Source organism: Lissotriton vulgaris, chromosome 1_1, assembly GCF_964263255.1.
Source record: "Lissotriton vulgaris chromosome 1_1, aLisVul1.2, whole genome shotgun sequence".
Taxonomy (NCBI): Eukaryota; Metazoa; Chordata; class Amphibia; order Caudata; family Salamandridae; genus Lissotriton; species Lissotriton vulgaris.
Genome location: NC_141685.1, coordinates 210,076,682 through 210,093,019, shown reverse-complemented (window position 1 = coordinate 210,093,019; position 16,338 = coordinate 210,076,682). Strand labels below are relative to the sequence as shown.

The window sequence follows — 16,338 nt, the reverse complement described above, 5'->3', positions numbered from 1 at the left end:
GGAGTGGTAGGGCGTTCCATGCCTTGGCCGCGAGGAAGGAGAAGGAGCGGCCGCCTGATCTGGTCTTTCTGGTGCGTGGGACTACGGCGTAGGAGTGCTGGGCTGATCGTAGGGTCCTTTGGGGTGCGTGGTATTTGAGTCGGCTGTTCGGGTATGCTGCTCCGGTGTCATGGAGGGCCTTGTGTGCGTGGGTGATCATCACGTACATCACTGAAGTCCTAGAGCTTGTGAAAAATGCATCACCGCAAATGTGTTCAGCAGGAGAGTGGTCCGGGTGTAGTGTGCCGCTGGTTCAATGCAGAGCACACTGTTCCAAGCATATTATTAAAGCGCGGCGTGGTGGGCCCTTATTTACAGACAACACTTTTCCCATTGAAACGACCACGAACTTTGCACAGATATACAGTTCCACAGATAAAACTGTACCTTACACAAACCATGTCGCCATCTGCTATCATCAAATATTTCATTTGTGCCTCACCAAAGGTATTGATCTGTTTTGATCTTAGAAAATCTTTGTTTTCATCACATTTTGGGATTTTTTTTTTAAAGTGCTGCATTTGTGCTTTCCTAACTCCTGACGTGTTCGAAAATATTTGTAGTTTGTTTAGAGGTATTTACATTTTGTTAGGAAAAAAATGTCTTGCATCTTTTCTTTTTAGGCGCCCTCTCTACCCCAGCAAGATTGTAGCGACTGCACTTTACTAAATCTAAATTTGCAGTCAGAGAAAATAGTAAGCAGCGACGTCCCTTTTGAAAGAAAGTAGCAATTTGCCAAAAGACGTGGCCGACATTTGACCTTTCTCTTTGAACGCACAACTCATGTGACGTGACGAAAATACAATTTAAAGGCATCTATTGCTCATTCAGCTTCTGGACTCCAGCAGGGCTGTTTTGGGGGCGCTGCAACAACCCCACACCCCTACTTCTAGCACTTGTGGGTGGAACAGGCCAGTAAATGACAATTCTCCTCAGGAAGTCTTAATTTTCTGCAGCATTAGCACCCATCCGCTTTTGGCACCCATGCGCACCCCTCCAACCCCCCCTTTACCTCCCCCCCTAAAAGTAGGCGGACTGCCATGAAAGACGACATGTAGTGAAACCGCTTTGTCACACTGACGTCACGCCAGTCACTTGAAGGGTCTGCTGCATTCTCAGCAGAGTTACAAACTTTGCTAGATTACAGCACACGTGTGTGTGTGTGTGTGTGTGTGTGTGTGTGTGTGTATAGTGGGCTTATGCCATGGAGGTGAAAATAACAATTCCCCAATAATCAGTGCTTTAATTTGAAAAATTGAACTCTGTACCAGAGTACCTGCTTGTTTATAAGAAGTGCCGGTACTCTCCCTCTCGTACCGGACAGTACCGGCCCATTTAAAGCACTGCCAATAACCTGTTACTTGGAGCAGCTTTACTAGTAGACCCGCTTGCACACGTCACCGTGGTACAGTGAAAACGGAAGACGCTGTTTGCTGCTACAGAGATTGGCTGCCAGGATGACTTTACACACAGGGACTAGTCACAAGGCCTGTGTTTGCGGCACAAGTTTAACCCCTTACGTCGGTAAACACGAAACAACGCCATAGTGTAACCGGTATATGAAGAAGTGCAGAGTGTAATATGTGTTATTAGCATTGCTGAGGGAGGGGAGGGGAGGGCCTCTCTTGTGAGTCATGGTGCCTCCTAACACGGAACAATGGTAAAAAAAGTGTATTCCATCTATTTAATGGTGTACCTTTTTAATCCAGCTAGCAGGGCATGCACTATAGCTCTTTAATCACACCTGTCATGTAATAAAACGGACAGTAAGTTATCCAGAGATTGCAGTCGTGATCCGTTCACTCCTGGCCGGTATTCCACGGTCTCATGACGTTGATACCCGTGATAAAGGGGCTCGAAGTGCTCACCCCTGTGATACATTAAAGAAAGTGCGCCACGGAGGCAGAGTGAGTGCTCCACTCGGGATCTTGTACAGTGTGTTTCTTTTAAAGCTCCCTGAAGCTGCGCCTTGACTGTGGGAGTGGGAAACAAATGTCAAAAAGTAGACCTCACACAAAAATGCAAAGAGGACCTTTAAAATAGGAGGTTGAACTAGTAAAAGGTCACCTGTAGATGGTGTGTAAAGACCTTTAGGTGTCGAGAGATGGTTCACCTGCAGCCATTGGATGGTGTCCAGGGGGCTTTTAGTCGCACCAATCAGCTCTTCAACCCATTTTCAATCCAGCTGGGACCCGGAAGCTGATTGGATTCCATGTTTTGTTGTGAGGCGTTCATTTGTGCTGGGACTGGCCCCCACTGCCTTTTGAAACTCGTGTCTATGACCTGGTGGTATGTTGGGGTCTTCTGATGCCAAGGACCTCCTGGCTGGTATTGCGTGGTTTAGTATGCATGTTTTAAATTGTTTGTGAAGGTGCCTCCTTGTTGGTTCCTCGGGCGTTACTGGTCTAATTCAGGGGGTCAATCAATCAATCATAGCATTTATATAGCGCACTACTCACCCAGAGGGTCTCAAGGCGCTGGGGAGGGTTCTATTCTCTAGTGAGCTACTTTTGATCAGTAAAAATCATTGAGAGTTAATGAAGGCCAGCCCATTGGTGCAATGTCACCAGACACCCCCACGCCCAGTTTCTTTTTGTCGAAGCCTAATGTCTTGAAGAAAAGACTAGGGTTTGAACGAAATACTTTAACTAAGGGTACTCTGGCGGGGCTGCCTTGTGTGTCAGTGAGAGCGTGGTCTTTGGGATGTATGAACAGGTGTGCCTATGAATGGGATGTGTATGGGTGAAAGAGTCTGTGTTGTATGTACATGTGGCACAGGGCACACCCGTTTGGCCGTATGTGACACTGCTACACGTATAACACAAATATACAACCATATTTTTAATGAGCTATTTAAAGTGCGGAAAAATGTTCTGCAAAAACTGTTCATAATATGTAACTTTTTTCTGCCCCTTAAATTTCTCCCGCTTAATTTTTTAAAATAAATATGACAAGTGTCTACCAGCCACTGAGAGAAAGATGCCTGAAGTGTGTCAATATGACACTTTAGATAGGAGAAATTAAACAGAGGAGTTACATTTATGTTCTGGTTTCCATAAACGTCATCGCGTATATTTTCTCCGATTTCTAAGTGTCACATTTACAAACAGCAGCCATCTTGCACCCAGTGGCATGCATATATTGTTAAATTAAGTTAATTTAATCATTAACTTAACTCTTTATTTTAATTTTCTCCCATTTAAAAGCTTTCAGAAACTTTTTTTCTCAGTCTCCAGTATTGAGTTGACAAGGACTTTTATTTAAGTGCTTTACCTCTGTGCCCTGGGTCATAAATCTGACTCCAGCCCTGCTTCTTATCAGGCCCTGCTATCTGCAGCCTGAAGATAAGAATCTGAAATAAACACAGCCTTCCCATAACTTTAACCTGTTCTATGCTCGTGACGGAGCCGCTCCGTCATGGCCTCGCTTGAGCTGTGCTCATGACGGAGCGGTTCAGTCATGGCCCGCTCGGCGCACCTGTGTGGTGCGAATTTCGCGCCTGCGCTGGACGTTCCATTGAGCGGGGCGGGCCATGACGGAACCGCTCCGTCATGAGCACAGCTCAAGCGAGGCCATGACGGAGCGGCTCCGTCACGAGCATGCGGGCCCCGCTCGGCCCCCCCGCCCCCTTAGCGCTGCGGCGGAATTCCCGCCGCAGCGAAGGGGTTAAACAGAAATGGTGACTGTGCTTATTTAAAAATGAACACCAGGCTGTGAGCTGCTGGTAGCTGGCGATTGACTGGTAGTTGACACCTGGTCTGATGTCCCTTAACACAAATTAGCATGTAATTTTGTATAGATTGGTTGAGGACCAAAATACTTCTTCATTCGCAACTGTGGTAGTTATATAAGGTCTTGCAGAATTCGAGGTATAAATATAAGATGAGACTCCTGCGCCCTAACCAGAAGGTTTTATTGGCAATAAATTGTAGCTTATTCAAACTTTTTTATATTCTACAATTATTATTTTTTTAACTGTAAAGACAGCTGACACGTGTTTTGCCCCTTTTTAGGGCTCGCCTGCTGTGCGCATGCGCACAGCTGGAAGCTCTATAGGGGCTTATCCAGTGTTTAACCACCACTGGCGATTCCACTGGTGATTCCTTTGAGTGCACGTTTTTTTTAGGTCATTGCGCAAGCCCTAAAAAGCGCGTTCACAATGCCACCAGCCATCTGCCTGCCTGCCTGCCTCGCATTACCACATCAAAGGCAGCCGTCCCAGGTCATTTGTCACCTCCTAATTATTCACTGCCTGCCGGCCGTATTTTCAGTTTCGTCTCCTAATCTTACCGCCCCTTGCTGCAACAACTGTTTATGCTCTGCTTGAAAAGAAACATGAAATGCATGCTGTATCCAGGACCACGAATTCCATGCTTCTTAAGAGGGCTTTTCGGAGTTTTGGTTTAAGTACTGAGTGCACTGTGTAGTGGCTAGCTAAGGCGCAGTTATGTTGCCATGTGCTGTTGCCGTGCCCAGACAACATTCATATATATTTTCTTTCCTTTCTGCACACATTGTTGCGATTTATTTTGCCCTGCTACTTATCATTTTCTAAGCAGACCTTTAAAATTCGTCATTCCTTAAAATATAGTGTAGCTTCGGTATTAATTAAACACCGACGGGTTTAACAAAACCTTCTCCCAATGCAGATGTTAACAAACAAACCTCTCTCATTTACGGTTCTTACTCTTTTCTTTTCTGTGATTTAGTTTTCCTTCCAGAATAAAGTCCTACATATTTTTCTGCATGTATCTGTTGGAACAGTAGCAAGCACTTGTCATAATTTATCCAGCATCCTTAAAGGATAGATTTTTTTTGTTTTGAGAGTTGTAATTTCCGTTAAGGCTCCCACCACACAGCATTACCTACAAAGCTCATCCAAGGAACCCACCACACAGCTCCACTGATGCACCCACCACACAGCTCCACCGACACAGCTCCACTGATGCACCCACCACCCAACTCCACCGCTCCACGGATGCACCCACCACACAGCTCCACGGATGCACCCACCACACAGCTCCACCGATGCACCCACCACACACCTCCACCCATGCACCCACCACACACCTCCACCGATGCACCCACCACACATGCCCCCACTACACATGCCCCAACCACACAGCTCCACAGATGCCCCCACCACACAGCTCCACCGATGCACCCACCACACAGCTCCACCGATGCACCCACCACACAGCTCCACCGACACAGCTCCACCGATGCACCCACCACACAGCTCCACCGATGCACCCACCACACAGCTCCACCGATGCACCCACCACACAGCTCCACCGATGCACCCACCACACAGCTCCACCTGCAGCGATGCACCCACCACACAGCCCCACCTGCAGCGATGCACCCATCACACAGCTCCACCTGCAGCGATGCACCCATCACACAGCTCCAGCGATGCAGCCAACACACAGCTCCACCGACACAGCTCCGATGCACCCACCATACAGCTCCACCGTTGCACCCACCATACAGCTCCACCGTTGCACCCACCATACAGCTCCACCGATGCACCCACCACACAGCTCCGCCGAGGCACCCACCACACATCTCCGCCGAGGCGCCCACCACACATCTCCGCCGAGGCACCCACCACACATCTCCGCCGAGGCACCCACCACACATCTCCGCCGAGGCACCCACCACACATCTCCGCCGAGGCACCCACCACACATCTCCGCCGAGGCACCCACCACACAGCTCCGCCGATGCACCCACCACACAGCTCCACCGATGCTCCAACTAAGCTCCACCAATGCACCCACCACACAGCTCCACCAATGCATCCACTAAGCTCCACCGATGCACCCACCACACAGCTCCACCGATGCACCCACCACACAGCTCCACCGTTGCACCCACCATACAGCTCCACCGTTGCACCCACCATACAGCTCCACCGTTGCACCCACCATACAGCTCCACCGATGCACCCACCACACAGCTCCACCAATGCATCCACTAAGCTTCACCGATGCACCCACCACACAGCTCCACCGATGCACCCAGCTCCACAGATGCACCCACCACCCAGCTCCACAGATGCACCCACCACCCAGCTCCACAGATGCACCCACCACCCAGCTCCACCGATGCTCCAACTAAGCTCCACGAATGCACCCACCACACAGCTCCACCAATGCATCCACTAAGCTTCACCGATGCACCCACCACACAGCTCCACCGATGCACCCACCACACAGCTCCACCGATGCACCCACCACACAGCTCCACCGATGCACCCACCACACAGCTCCACCGATGCACCCACCACACAGCTCCACAGATGCACCCACCACCCAGCTCCATCGATGCTCCAACTAAGCTCCACCAATGCACCCACCACACAGCTCCACCAATGCATCCACTAAGCTTCACCGATGTACCTACCACACAGCTCCACAGATGCACCCACCACACAGCTCCACAGATGCACCCACCACCCAGCTCCATCGATGCTCCAACTAAGCTCCACCAATGCACCCACCACACAGCTCCACCAATGCATCCACTAAGCTTCACCGATGTACCCACCACACAGCTCCACAGATGCACCCACCACCCAGCACCCACCACCCAGCTCCACAGATGCACCCACCACCCAGCTCCACAGATGCACCCACCACCCAGCTCCATCGATGCTCCAACTAAGCTCCACCAATGCACCCACCACACAGCTCCACCAATGCATCCACTAAGCTCCACCAATGCACCCACCACACAGCTCCACCGATGCACCCACCACACAGCTCCACCGATGCACCCACCACACAGCTCCACAGATGCACCCACCACCCAGCTCCATCGATGCTCCAACTAAGCTCCACCAATGCACCCACCACACAGCTCCACCAATGCATCCACTAAGCTTCACCGATGCACCCACCACACAGCTCCACCGATGCACCCACCACACAGCTCCACCGATGCACCCACCACACAGCTCCACCGATGCACCCACCACACAGCTCCACCGATGCACCCACCACCCAGCTCCACCGATGCACCCACCACCCAGCTCCACCGATGCACCCACCACCCAGCTCCACCGATGCACCCACCACCCAGCTCCACCGATGCACCCACCACCCAGCTCCACCGATGCACCCACCACCCAGCTCCACCGATGCACCCACCACCCAGCTCCACCGATGCACCCACCACCCAGCTCCACCGATGCACCCACCACACAGCTCCACCGATGCACCCACCACCCAACTCCACCGATGCACCCACCACCCAACTCCACCGATGCACCCACCACACAGCTCCACCGACACAGCTCCACCGACGCACCCACCAAACAGCTCCACCTACACAGCTCCACTGATGCACCCACCACACAGCTCCACTGATGCACCCACCACACAGCTCCACTGATGCACCCACCACACAGCTCCGACACAGCTCCACCGATGCACCCACCACCCAACTCCACCGATGCACCCACCACACAGCTCCACCGACACAGCTCCACCGATGCACCCACCACACAGCTCCACCGATGCAGACACCACACAGCTCCACCGATGCACCCACCACACAGCTCCACCGATGCACCCACCACACAGCTCCACCGATGCACCCACCACACAGCTCCACCGATGCACCCACCACACAGCTCCACCGATGCACCCACCACACAGCTCCACCGATGCACCCACCACACAGCTCCACCGATGCACCCACCACACAGCTCCACCGATGCATCCACCACACAGCTCCACCGACACAGCTCCACCGACGCACCCACCACACAGCTCCACCGATGCACCCACCACACAGCTCCACCGATGCACCCACCACACAGCTCCACCGACACAGCTCCACCGATGCACCCACCACACAGCTCCACCGACACATCTCCACCGATGCACCCACCACACATCTCCACCGATGCACCCACCACACAGCTCCACCGATGCACCCACCACACAGCTCCACTTACACAGCTGCAGCGATGCACCCATCACACAGCTCCAGCGATGCAGCCACCACACAGCTCCACCGACACAGCTCCACCGATGCAGCCACCACACAGCTCCACCGATGCAGCCACCACACAGCTCCACCGATGCACCCACCACCCAGCTCCACCGATGCACCCACCACCCAGCTCCACCGATGCACCCACCACCCAGCTCCACCGATGCACCCACCACCCAGCTCCACCGATGCACCCACCACCCAGCTCCACCGATGCACCCACCACCCAGCTCCACCGATGCACCCACCACACAGCTCCACCGATGCACCCACCACCCAACTCCACCGATGCACCCACCACCCAACTCCACCGATGCACCCACCACACAGCTCCACCGACACAGCTCCACCGACGCACCCACCAAACAGCTCCACCTACACAGCTCCACTGATGCACCCACCACACAGCTCCACTGATGCACCCACCACACAGCTCCACTGATGCACCCACCACACAGCTCCGACACAGCTCCACCGATGCACCCACCACCCAACTCCACCGATGCACCCACCACACAGCTCCACCGACACAGCTCCACCGATGCACCCACCACTCAGCTCCACCGATGCAGACACCACACAGCTCCACCGATGCACCCACCACACAGCTCCACCGATGCACCCACCACACAGCTCCACCGATGCACCCACCACACAGCTCCACCGATGCACCCACCACACAGCTCCACCGATGCACCCACCACACAGCTCCACCGATGCACCCACCACACAGCTCCACCGATGCACCCACCACACAGCTCCACCGATGCACCCACCACACAGCTCCACCGATGCACCCACCACACAGCTCCACCGACACAGCTCCACCGACGCACCCACCACACAGCTCCACCGATGCACCCACCACACAGCTCCACCGACACAGCTCCACCGATGCACCCACCACACAGCTCCACCGACACATCTCCACTGATGCACCCACCACACATCTCCACCGATGCACCCACCACACAGCTCCACCGATGCACCCACCACACAGCTCCACTTACACAGCTGCAGCGATGCACCCATCACACAGCTCCAGCGATGCAGCCACCACACAGCTCCACCGACACAGCTCCACCGATGCAGCCACCACACAGCTCCACCGATGCAGCCACCACACAGCTCCACCGATGCAGCCACCACACAGCTCCACCGATGCAGCCACCACAGAGCTCCACCGATGCAGCCACCACACAGCTCCACCGATGCAGCCACCACACAGCTCCACCGATGCAGCCACCACACAGCTCCACCGATGCAGCCACCACACAGCTCCACCGATGCAGCCACCACACAGCTCCACCGATGCAGCCACCACACAGCTCCACCGATGCACCCACCACCCAGCTCCACCGATGCACCCACCACCCAACTCAACCGATGCACCCACCACACAGCTCCACCGACACAGCTCCACCGATGCACCCACCACACAGATCTACCTACACAGCTCCACCGATGCAACCACCACACAGCTCCACCGATGCACCCACCACACAGCTCCACCGATGCACCCACCACACAGCTCCACCTACACAGCTCCAGCGATGCAGACACCACAGCTCCACCGATGCACCCACCACACAGCTCCACCGATGCACCCACCACACAGCTCCACCGATGCACCCACCACACAGCTCCACCGATGCACCCACCACACAGCTCCACCGATGCACCCACCACACAGCTCCACCGATGCACCCACCACACAGCTCCACTGATGCACCCACCACACAGCTCCACCCACCACACAGCTCCACCTACACAGCTCCAGCGATGCACTCACCACACAGCTCCACCGACGCACCCACCACACAGCTCCACCGATGCACCCACCACACAGCTCCACCGATGCAGCCACCACACAGCTCCACCGATGCAGCCACCACACAGCTCCACCGATGCAGCCACCACACAGCTCCACCGATGCAGCCACCACACAGCTCCACCGATGCAGCCACCACACAGCTCCACCGATGCAGCCACCACACAGCTCCACCGATGCAGCCACCACACAGCTCCACCGATGCAGCCACCACACAGCTCCACCGATGCAGCCACCACACAGCTCCACCGATGCACCCACCACCCAACTCAACCGATGCACCCACCACACAGCTCCACCGACACAGCTCCACCGATGCACCCACCACACAGATCTACCTACACAGCTCCACCGATGCAACCACCACACAGCTCCACCGATGCACCCACCACACAGCTCCACCGATGCACCCACCACACAGCTCCACCTACACAGCTCCAGCGATGCAGACACCACAGCTCCACCGATGCACCCACCACACAGCTCCACCGATGCACCCACCACACAGCTCCACCGATGCACCCACCACACAGCTCCACCGATGCACCCACCACACAGCTCCACCGATGCACCCACCACACAGCTCCACTGATGCACCCACCACACAGCTCCACCCACCACACAGCTCCACCTACACAGCTCCAGCGATGCACTCACCACACAGCTCCACCAATGCACACACCACTCAGCGCAACCACAGCATCACTGGTTCAAATATGTTCTTTCAATTTTTCAAGCTTTCACGCTTTATTACAAATCACAAAAAGATGTTAATATTTCACTTCTGTTCTTGGATTTTCGTCACAATAAAAAACACTGAACATAATCTTCACAAATGTTATTTACAAAAGTTTAAGCTATTGCCATTACAAATTAAATAAATAATTAAGTATTAATTATTTAAAAAAATTAAAAGCCATTGTTATTTGTAATATCAATACATCTAAGTCACGTAAATACAAAACATGTTGCATTGCAAATGCTATAGGTGTCACATTTGCGAAAGTTATAACTATTGGCATTGTAAATGATAAAGCTATTAATTTAGCTATTTTAAAAAAAAACACATAAATAAAAATATTTCATTTATAACACCAATAGCTCAAACTTTCCTAATGCGAGCCCTATTGCATTTCCAATGCTTGTTAACTATTTGACTTGATCAAGGCTGTAAAAATAGTTACATATAAAGTATACTTAATATACTGAATTATTAAACGAACTTTGTTGAAGGACAAACATTAATAAAGACCGGGCAAATCATGCGATGCCTTATGAATAACTACTATGATTGCTGATCAATATGTATTGGGGTTGCTGAGGAGTAGGCGCTTTGGGTTGCTGAGGAGTAGGCGCTTATTTATATTTACTGCCTCCGGTGCACAGGAACAAGTTGACTTTGCACAGCACAAGGTGCTGGGGGAAGCACGGTGTGCAATCTTGCACACGTCGCTTGTGAGGTGTGGCAATATTTAGTGCCTCATGCAGAGGAACCAATTGGCTTTGCACACTGTTCCCATCTGCCAGCACACACACGCACATTGCTCCCCATGTCTTGTGCTATGCCGTCTTGCACCCCCAGCGCACGCCACCTGTGTTTGTAATATTTATTACCTCTGGTGCACAGGAGCCAATAGTCTTTGTGCTCAATAGCCCCTCCCCACATCCCAGGCATTGATGTCTTGTGCTATGCCGTCTTGCACCCCAGTACACGTCACTAGTGGGGGTGTGGTAATGTCCAGTGCCTCTGGTGCACAGGAACCAGATGACTTTGCACACTGCACCCCACCCCCGGCGTTTTGTCCTATACCGTCTTTGCACCCCCAGCACACGCCGACAGTGGTAGTGTGGTAATCCGTGCCTCTGGTGCACAGGAACCAGTTTACTTTACACACTGTACCCCCAGAACCCCGGTGTCTTGTGCCGTCCCCCCCCAGCACACGTCAGCAGTGGGCCTGGTGACACTCGGAGCCTCTGTGCACTGTGCTGTGCTCGGGGACCTCTTGTGCTTTTCTGCGCCATGCTGCTCTTCCCGCTGCTGGCGGTCCTCGAGGGAGCGCAGGCTCGCGCGCTCCGCTCTGATTGGCCTCTCGGGATGACGTAATTTGTACCTCACACCTGTTACCTGCTGCGCGCGGCTCTTTCGTCTCTGCATGGCCTCTCGAGGACACGAGCGTAGAGCTCTGTATGGAGAAGGCCAAATACGGCTGGCGTTATAAATAGCATATTTAAGCAATACCGCTGAATATTTCTTAAGAATTCTGTTCATAGTACCTCCTGTACCTGCCTGCAACACCTGACGTCACCTGACCCCCTCCCCCCTTCTAGGACCAGTTTTATTGTCCAGTCCATTTTTTGCAGGTTGTTTGCGCAATTTGTTTGCTCAATAGTTTGTGAATCTGGGAGAAGACTTAGTTTTGTTTATGTTGGCTTTGTTAGGTTTCTGCTACGTTGGCTTGTTTTGTTTATGTTGATTTAACTATTCGTTTCTAAAGCACAACTCTTCTCCCCAAGGGGATATCATGGCGCTAGGTAGTTGCCTCAACTAACCACTGAGAGAATACACTGAAGAAGTGCCCTAAAACGCCCGTTAACCGTGAAAACGGTTTTCAACTCCTTCCTAAATTTGGTATGGTTCTCAATGAGAAATCTCCAAAGGTAAGGAATACTTCTGAGCAGCGGCTAAGCACAGGAAAGGTCGGCCACCTGATTGCAGTTTCCTTATATGCTTGGACCGTACTGCGAGAGCTCGGGTCACGCGAGGGTTTATAACATTCCTCCCTGGCCTGCAGGGTCTCGGGGCCTTTATTGTGAAGAGCTTTGACCTTAGCATGAGTTTGAAACTGGCTCGCTTGCGCACAGGCATCCAATGCAAAGCGGCTACGAACTCTGGAGCAGAGCCCAACCTCTACGTCTTACATACTAGCCTGGCTGCTGCGTTTTGGATAACCTGCAATCTTGTAAAAAGATAGTCGGCCATGCCTACAAATAAGGCATTGCCTACTTGTTATGAGAGCCATGGCTATGGGTTTTCGCCTGGCTGTTGGAATCCATTTGAACGTTCTTCGCAGCAGCTTTATAGTGCCGAAGCATGTACCGCATGTAGCCCTGACACACTCTTCATGGAAGGTTGGTCATCAGTAATGACCCAGAGGTTTTTTTTTTTTTCGAATTCTTTGGCAAGGGCGTCTCCCCTAATGTCTCAGGCCACCAAGCGGCATCCCAGGCCAGATGTGTTCTGCCGGGCAGTAGGGTCTGTCTTCTCAGCGTTGAGTTTTAAGCTGGGCTTCGTCATCCATCCTGCGTCTTCGGCGAGGCAAGCCGTAGGTTTCAACAACTCTCGTGATCCTCCAGGGTGATATCATTAACTGGGTATCCTCTGCGTAAGACGCAACCTCAAAGCCACAGTTCCAATGATATTTGCCAATGGAGCTACATAAACGTTAAAAGAATGGGGCTCAGCGAGGAGCCTTGGGGGACTCCACAATTAGAAATAAAGGAACGGGACCTGTAGGCACCCGGCTGCACTTTTTTGCGTTCTACTCGATAAAAAGTAGCTCTTCACCAGTTGACTTGAGAATGTGAGCCAATCCCGTGAAGCCTGCCAATCAGAAGCCTGACAGACCGTGTCAAAAGCTGCAGACAGGTCAAGTGGGATCAAGGCTGCGGCCCGTCCTGGACACCTACTGGCCTGATGTCCTCCAGCGCTGCCAGAAGTGCGGATCGGTGCTGTTATTCGCTCAGAAACCCTTCTGGAAAGGATCCAGCAAACTGTTGGTTTCCAGTAAATTAGTCTATCGATTTACTCATTTTTTATAAATTTAGACCTAAAAGGAAGGAGAGGGATCAGTATTTCGAAATAATTGACACATCAATGCATGTTTTGTTTGCTGGAAGTTCTAGTAAGGCTTCCTTCCAGATCTTTGGATATGTCCCTTCTCCCAAGGATTAATCAAAGATTTGAGGAAAATGGCGACCTTAAGACGAAGATAATTTGGAGCAAATGAAGTGAAGGCAAGGGTCAAATGGCGAACCAGACTTCAACTTACCTCGTCAACTGTACTACCAGTGTTTTTGATCCGGGAATGGAGCAAAGATGACCTGTACCAGATCAGAAAGAGAGGCTGGGCTCTCGAACAATGTATATATTTTGCGCATAAAAAGATCCTAATTTCCTCACAATAGGCCTCTGTGGGGAGTGGACTGAGACTGGCACGTGGGCTGAGCAAGTTCCTTTACAATTTCAAATAATTCTTTTGAGGAACTACTATTCTCTTTGATTCAGTGAATGTAGTAGTCCTTCTTGGCTCTTTTCAAGGCCTTGTAATACAATTTTTGCTCTATTTTATATTTTATATGGTCTGATATCTTTTGAGGCCCTCCAGTTTTGTTTGAGGTTTTTGCACTTTCTTTATATTGATCTCAATTCCCTCGAATACCATTTTTCTGAAGGGGAGCTCATATCGATGTATTAATATTCAACGCGGCACAAATATCCAAAGAAGTGACAATAGCCGTGTTAAATGATTCAATCTGATTAGAGAGGGGCAAGGCAGCATCTTTCAAAGAAAAAATAAAATGAAAAAGCAAAGGTTTGCTCTGCTTAAGTCCTCCAGGATTTGTTGGGCCTTAAGGGACCGTCTGCTAAATAAAAAAAAATTCATTACGGAACGTAACCGAAAAGGTGATCAGGTAGTGATCAGTTCATTTAAGGAGAATAAATCACCTCCATGATTATGATGGTCTCAATATTTGGAGAACAGTAGGTCTAATGTATGACCCGCTATAAGGATTTGTAGCGTACACTGCCACCTAAGAGGGTATCCTGGCACGGAGCAGGTGTGAGCTTGGCCAAACCCATGGCCCAGTTGGACGACTCGAGTAGCTTGGACGAAAGTGCTCTGTGGCCAATTGAGGGAGGTAGGGGCTTTTGTTGGGGCATGTAGACAAAGACCAGCATTGGTGTAGCCAGTAGGTCTGTATTTATTTGCATTACCACAATAGAGCAGTGAACTGGGGTAGAGCCAGCAGGAGTTGACGGAGGGATACGGTGTAAAGTAGTTCCTCGTGCATTTCAGTGCAAGCACTTGAACGGGTGAGTGGAGGCAGATGGGTGCGCGCGAAATAGCCAATAGCATTAGGTGACAGATGAATACTGTACTGAGCAGGGTCAAGATGTGATTAACAAAGTTTCAAGCCATTGGCTTAAAGAGCCTGGCGGAGGAAAGCCTGCGGTTCACCAATCATGAAGGGTTGAGCTCTGTAGGTTGCCGAGCTGGTTGCCCGAGTTGGGGTGCCATGCCTCTGCTTTGCTGTCGCTCAGTTTCATTGGTCAGTCCTCCAATGCATAGGTCACTGGTGACTCCGCCCCCACCAGCATAAGTCATTTACCTCAATAAATGTTTGGATTCAGGGAGTATGTGACCCCGCCCCCCTGAGGTTGGTTGTGTAGGGAAGCTGTTGTCTGCTGCATCCTTAAAGGGCTGCTGGAGGATGCAGAGTCACTTGTACTGAACCTCTCTACCTTTAGTGTGGCCTTGTGTGCAGCCGGTGTTTGCCCATGAAGTATTGGGGTCTCTCTTTCACCGTTGTCGCTGAGGCGAGGGATCGCTGGGTCTGGCTTGTGTAATGTCTCCTTTTCTGTTTTGTGGGAGGATTGCTATCGGTTCACAGGGAGCATCTCTTCCATTTGGAGTCCTGGAGGTGTTTGCTTGTGTAGGTATTAACTCTAACAGTTGATCTCAATTTAGGGAGGTGAGCACTTGCCATTGCCATGCCAGTTGTGATGCTTGTATAGTTGGTTGTGTGTTTGTGTTTTGGTGAGCGAGCTGTAAGGCGTTGCAAGTTGCCATCTTTCGTGGGGGTGGGTAGGGGCCACCTCGCCCTGTACTACGGCTTTGGTATTAAGTGATATGCATGAAGCAGCTGGATGGCCTAAAAATGTTTTCAGTGCTTGTTGGGTTGATTTTTCAAGTTGACAAAGTAAGTTGTGGTGCATTGTGGGAAAGCTAGTTACTAACGGAAGGTGGGGTGGGTGGACACAGGCTTGGGGGCTTGATGTAGGGATGTTGGATCGACCACCGCCCACCAGTACTGTTGATGACCCATCATGGAAGCACCATGTGACGCTAAAAAATGGGTGACCGACTTGTAGGGGCGTCCCAAACTGTAGGCGAATGACTGGGGCTCACACTTACGTCGCAGCTTTGAACATTTTCTGAGGAATATTCTTGCAGTGGAATAACAGGATTTAGTGCTTTTATCCTTTCTTGTAAGCTCTGGCTTGTATTAGCCAGCAGGACTTTGCCTCGACTTCCACCAAAGCTGAGCTAGGGACAGAGCTGTGCTTGTGTTGATTTTGTAAGTATCACCTGAGGTTATCCAGGCGCTGAGCAGCTGTGGGTCTAGCCATGCCCGGGGCCTAGTGAGACTACACAAACAGCCTGCTTTAGCTTCTTGTGGAA

General features: G+C 51.6%; 1 protein-coding gene across 2 annotated transcripts in view; it reads left to right on the top strand.

Annotated features, from left to right (window-relative positions):
• The window catches only part of ELOVL1 (ELOVL fatty acid elongase 1), a 136,261-nt gene that overhangs the window by 65,912 nt on the left and 54,011 nt on the right, over positions 1 to 16,338 (top strand). The gene's annotated exons all lie outside the window — the stretch shown is intronic.